The sequence below is a fragment of the Ovis aries genome, chromosome 3 (assembly GCF_016772045.2).
Source record: "Ovis aries strain OAR_USU_Benz2616 breed Rambouillet chromosome 3, ARS-UI_Ramb_v3.0, whole genome shotgun sequence".
NCBI classification, from domain to species: Eukaryota; Metazoa; Chordata; class Mammalia; order Artiodactyla; family Bovidae; genus Ovis; species Ovis aries.
The window spans coordinates 94,920,649-94,926,648 of record NC_056056.1 but is presented as its reverse complement, the minus strand read 5'-3'; positions in this window follow the sequence as shown (position 1 = coordinate 94,926,648).

Sequence of the window (6,000 nt, the reverse complement as noted above, 5' to 3'; positions counted from 1 at the left end):
GAGACTGGTTTGTGGAAGACGGTTTTTCCATGGACCGGGGTGGGGGATTTGGGATGATTCAAATGCATTATATTTATTCTGTACTTTGTTTCTATTACTGTTACATCAACACCACCTCGGATCAAGGCATTAAATTCTGGAGGCTGGAGACACCTGAATTAAAGCATATCTGAATTGCATATTTTTCTGAAGGAAAGTAAAGATAGTGATTAACGATTTTTGGAAGTTACATGTGCCTGATAAGATGTCTAGGGTAATGACCAAAAGGACAAAAACAGGATATTATTTCCATGTTACTAAAAGAGGAAAAAATTGAATTAAAAAAATCTAGACTGAAAGATAGTTAAACAACAACAAAATATCTTCTTAATAAAAACTGTAGTCCAGTGGAAAAATCTGAAATTCATGGTTTCTATACTATACAGTAGAATGCCACTAGGCTGAAAGAGCCCTGCTTTGGGACATTAATCTGGTTAGAAAATAACTGAGAAAACATGGAAAGTGTCATAACAAGAAGTGTTAGAGAATCTGTCATTGGCATTCTCTTCTTGGAGATGGAACACAATCACTGAGCAATTCTAAATAAATACTTAAATCACAGGAATTTAAAACATGATGTCAAAACAAAAGTTTGAGTTTCTATTTTTCACAAAAATTTCGAAGAGTTTACCATCAAATTATGATGCCAAATAGAATTGTGAGGAATAATCACATATTTCACCATCAAGAGTTAATCAGGGTTGATGCGAAGATTGGTATAGAGTAACACATTTCAAGCCAAGATTCTGTATGTGGTTTGAAATTTATGAAAGAAAGTAATAGGCCTTATCAATCTGAAACTACCTTCAAACTATTGCACAAAATCTTCAAGAAGAATTAAAATATTCTTTTAAAACCTTTATATTCAGATTACTGATGGATGAGACAGAGCATTCTAAAAGAGGTGCCGTTTTTTAACCCACTCTAGGGAATGGGCATTTTGTTATTCTTCTGACAAGAATTCAGGAAAGAAAGTACTTGAAAAAAATTACTGGAAATTCAGACAACCGGAAACAACGTGAAATACATTTATATTGGTATAGTTTTGTAGAAAACATCTACTTTTTGGTGACATTGTCTTTTGCAAACTATCATTTGATTAATTGAAACCTATTGAAGAAAGCAGACTGTATCTACAGCTGAAAATGAAAACTGTGTCTATCAAGGGGGTAGGGAATCTAATTTGTGAACAAAAGGAAGTATCTCGCATTGGAAATCAAAGAGAAATATCAACTAATTTAAGTTGGTTTCTACAAATTGTTCACACAATATGAAGCTTAGGTAAGTTGCTTAATCTTTCAGTGCCAGTTTCCTTTTTTGAAATGGTAATATATCATAGAACTTGCTTTGAGTATATAAATGCAAAGCACATAAAATTGTGACCAGCACATAGCAAGTATTTAGAATTATTAATAATATAATATAGACATTGTTTCCTTAAATTATGCATGAGATACAAAAAGACAACTGATGGTGTAATAACACTAAACTCTGTGCAAGTTTCTTTGCAGAAAATGTCCCAGACCATCCTAATTAAGCAGATGTTCCTGGGTGCCATGGCTATGGATGAATTCACGGGGAGGCTCTTACATGAAATTATTATGGAAGCTGATTTTAATAAAATGCATGGCTATATCTACATGGGAGCTGCTGACACAAGTGAAAGATTTAATGTTGTTGCTACAACGTTTACGGAGGATGAGCCAAGAGCTTTATACACACATTGTCATGCACATCTTGGGGATTTAATGGTGTTGAGGTTTGTTGGGATATGAAAGAACTCCACAGTGATCTCAGTACTGTCAATTCTTTGTATGACACTATTCATGCATCTCTGAAAAGCTGGCAAATTTTCAAAACATTTGTAAGCGGAGTGAAGGCATAACATATAGGAAGCTCCAAGGTTGTTGAAAACATCTTGGATTGTTGGTTGTGTCTGAGGGACTTTGCAGATTATTCAAACATGGGAAGTTCTATCAAGCTATTCTTGAAATGCACAGGTGGCTGGTACGGTAAGGCGGACTCTGGTTTCCAAATTTGAATTCACCTTTGTTTACAAATTTTAACAAATTTTAAACAAAAGGATAAGCATTGCAGGCATTATTTTTTTCCCTAAAGAGCTTCCAAGGAAGCTATAGACATTTTTCTCTTTGCCATCAAAGTTAGAAGCCAAATTTTATGGTTTATCATCTGAAAGAAGTGATAACTATTTCAAAATCATTTGGGACAGAATAGAGAAATTATGCCAAAGAGTAATCCCTAACGATTTCAAAGTGGGAAAAAATTGTTTTAAGAAAAAAAAGTTTTCATGTTAATTCAGATAAAACATTTTCCCTACTACACAGAAAAGGTATAAGAAACCTTCATTTTAAATAAATAGTAGTCATATTGCTAAACTTTATTTTGAATAAATAGTAGTCATATTGCATAGTAGTCATTTTGTATTTTCAAAAACCTGTAATAGCTGGTTAATAAAATGAAAGAAATTTCAGAAACACTATCCTGTGGAACAGTATATTAAATGAAGCGAAACGTGTATAAGAATTTTCATTGTTCCTGCCTGCCATGCCCAGAGCTCCACACACCCTGACTGTCCTGGGTGAACTTGGGCCCTCCTCCTGGCCACAGCTGATTGGACTGTGATGGGCACCATAAGCTTGCCCGTCACCTTCAGGCTGGGCTCAAACAATGGGATACTCTCTCAGGCATTTGAGTTAAGTGACTTACAGTGAAATGACGCCTGGTAGTGGGCAGAGGGGCATAGAGCATTGCAAACCAGGGAGCTGGGGATGGTGGAGGCCCTGCAGGCTGGGCCTCCGCGTGAGCTCAGGGAAGCCCAGCCCATGCAGAAAGGCCATCCCGGCTTCAGGCCAAAAGCCTGCTCTACTGAAGGTCGGGAGCGCAGCCCGTAGCGTGCAAGTGCTCTCCAACCCAGTCTGTCTCCCCGAGTCTTTGAGAGCAGTCCTTATATTGCCTCCTGTCCCCCTACAGTAATGTTTGCCAGACTGCCTGATAAATGGATTAATTAGGATCAGGGGACAGTTAGGAAATATCTGCTGGGTGACGGATGTGATGAGCATGGTAGATACTGCAGGAGAGGACGCTTGGCCTCTTACTGGATCTCCTGGAAGGTGGCTGAAGTATTGGTGGGGAGAGGCCTGAAGAAAACTGAGACAGCCTTGAGAAGTCCCAGCAGCCAGGGGCTGAGGACAGGGGCCTGTTGGTGTAGACAGTCATCCCTAGGAGAGCATCCCATGAGAGCCCAGTACCTCCGTCCAGGTGCTTCAGAGACTCCTGCCATCTGGCCTCATCCGCTCCTGACAGGCCTCGGGACACCCAGTCGGCTGGGGTCCACATCCTCACACACCACACCCCTCACTGCTGTGCCGTGCAGCGCTCACCAGAGCCAGCCCTGCTCAAGCCTCAGGGCCTCTTCTAACCTCACCTCTCCCAGGCAGCCTTCTCCACCTTTGGAGGCTTGGGCCTCCATTCACACTTGCATCTGTTAACTCAGGAGAGGCATGTGGCAGGAATTCAGGACTCCCCGGGGCGATAGCCACTGCCCTTGATTCCCACAGCAGGCATTTAGGCCCTCCTCACCCCCTCTTTTGCCTCATTCTGTGACCATTCTCCAGTGAGAGAGGAGAGCCACAAGAAGTCTTCTCGCTCATCCATGCCTGAGTTTCTGGTCCTCCTTCTCCCGAGTCCAGGAAGCCTGTGGTTTCAGCTGTTCCCTTTCATTCTGCCTCCACATAGGTATAGGATGCTTCTCACCTCCACCCAACCCTGGGGACACCCCTGTGTCTCCCCCAGGCAGCCAACCACCCTATAATTACCCACATTACCGCTCAGGTGTGGTGAGCCCGCGATTCTTAGTAAGCCTGGCCTTAATAAGAGACCCCTCTCTTTCTCAAGGGATCACAGACTTGGTCCCCTCAGTTTCCGCCGAGTCTACCCGGCCCTTCCCACCCTGCTGCCCCCTGCCGCTCAGGCCTCAACCTTGCCGCTCCCTTTCCCGTAGTCTGAGAGGCTGCTTCCAGGCCTTGACTAGTCTGATGTTCTCAGTGCTGTCACTGTGATGGGTGGAATTTCCGATTGCTTAGACATGAGCCACGAGAAAGGCTAGGACACGCCAAGCCAAGCTGCCTCTTGCTGCAGCGGAATCCCCATCTTACCGCCTTCAGTGCCATTTGCTCTTCCGCCAGGAAGCCTCCCCAGCTACTCTACATCTAACTCCCCTGGATCTGCCAGTTCTCTTCCAGAGAAGTTTGAGGCTCACAAGTGATTTTGTAACGTGTTCAACTTTTGCCTATCTATTAGGCCTTTGTAAATGTACAGAATGGTGTGGTTATGTGCTTTCCCAATATTCAACAGATATTTCCTGATCACCTGCTACGTGCCAAGCATTGTACTTGGTGCTGAGGACAAAGCAGTGAGCAAAACGAAGCATGGTTGCCCTGCCATGGAGCTTACCTGGCAGCATGGTGGGTGAGGCAGAGCGGGCAACCAGGCCCTGATGGTGTGAATGGTGCTGAGTGGGTGGCAGGAGGTTTTAGGAGCAACACGGCAAAAGCATACTATCAGAGATGCCAACCGTTTCTTGTTCCACCCAAACCCTGATCCGAGGAATCTTTGGTCCAAAGAGCCATATTCTGTGTGAGCCACACAACCCAGAATAAAGGAGATCCGAGAAAACAGGCTTTTAGGTCAAGCTTAAGCAGGGGGTGGGACTGGCCAGGCGAAGCCGCTGGGGATGTGGGGGGTCAAGCAGACTTAACCACCACGAGAGGAGCAGGAGGGAGTCTCCTGCAGGTAGCAGTGTTTGTCCCCATGTGGGTGAGACTTCCAGGGGGCTAGGCCCCACCACTGCACTCACTGCAGCATGAGCAAAGCAGTAGACACGTGAGAAAAAAAGATCAGAAGAGCTACATTTGGTATGAACAGTGTACATTTTTCCAACCCTCCTTCCTTCTCTGTATTTCTCAGTTTATTCTCTCTTTTATTAAATTTTCTTCTAATTGCCAAGGAAAGGAATTTTCATGACAGAAAAAATTTCAGTACACTATAAAGCAAAAAGAGCTATATAAAAATTCTTCAAAGTTCCATCACTCCGATATCATTATTGTAAAAATCTTGGTGCTATTGATTACAACTAAAACTTGTTGAGCTCTTTCTAGATACAAGGCACTCAGACTTACCAGGCGTTATTTTATTTAGTCCTTGTGACACTAATAGGTGAGTATTCTTTGCAACTCAACCTGGCAGATAGAGGAGGACATTGAGACATGGTCTAAGTAGAAGACAGACTGCAACACGAATCAGGGCAGGTGACAAGCAAGCTGAGTGATAGGCGGTGTTCAATTTTTGTTGTACATATTTATGGTCTTAAAAAAAAGATCATAAACAAATATGGACTCCTGTTTCTCTTTACAAATATACTTTGAAGAAATTTTAAGTAAAATATAGTCATATTTAATGTACTTTATACAGGTCAAGTCATATATTTGTGCTGGAGAAAGTAAAAAACACAAGTGATTGTAACAGAGAAAACAAAAATCATCTGTGATCCTCCCACCTGAAAGACCACCGTTTACATTTAGAATCTATCCTCCATTCCTGGAATGAATTTAGAATTAGGGACATAGCTGCAGCTCCTAAATAGGCAACATCACCCAGGGAGCCTTTTAATGAGCTGGGAAGCCACATGAGCACACACTGGAGGATGTGAGTTACGTTAGAAACCCTGAAGAAGTCTTCTGTCTGATGGCAGATGAGTTTGTTACAGACTGTAAGGTTAAACACTGCACAAAGTCTTTACAGACACCCCGGTGCAGCGCAAGGGGAGCTGGACTTTCTTCCCAGTGAGGCATGAGCTGGACAAGTCATTTCCTGTCTGAGCCTCAGTTTCCTCATCTGTACAATGAGCTGCTACCTTTCGAAGAATGAGTGAATGCCAGCAGG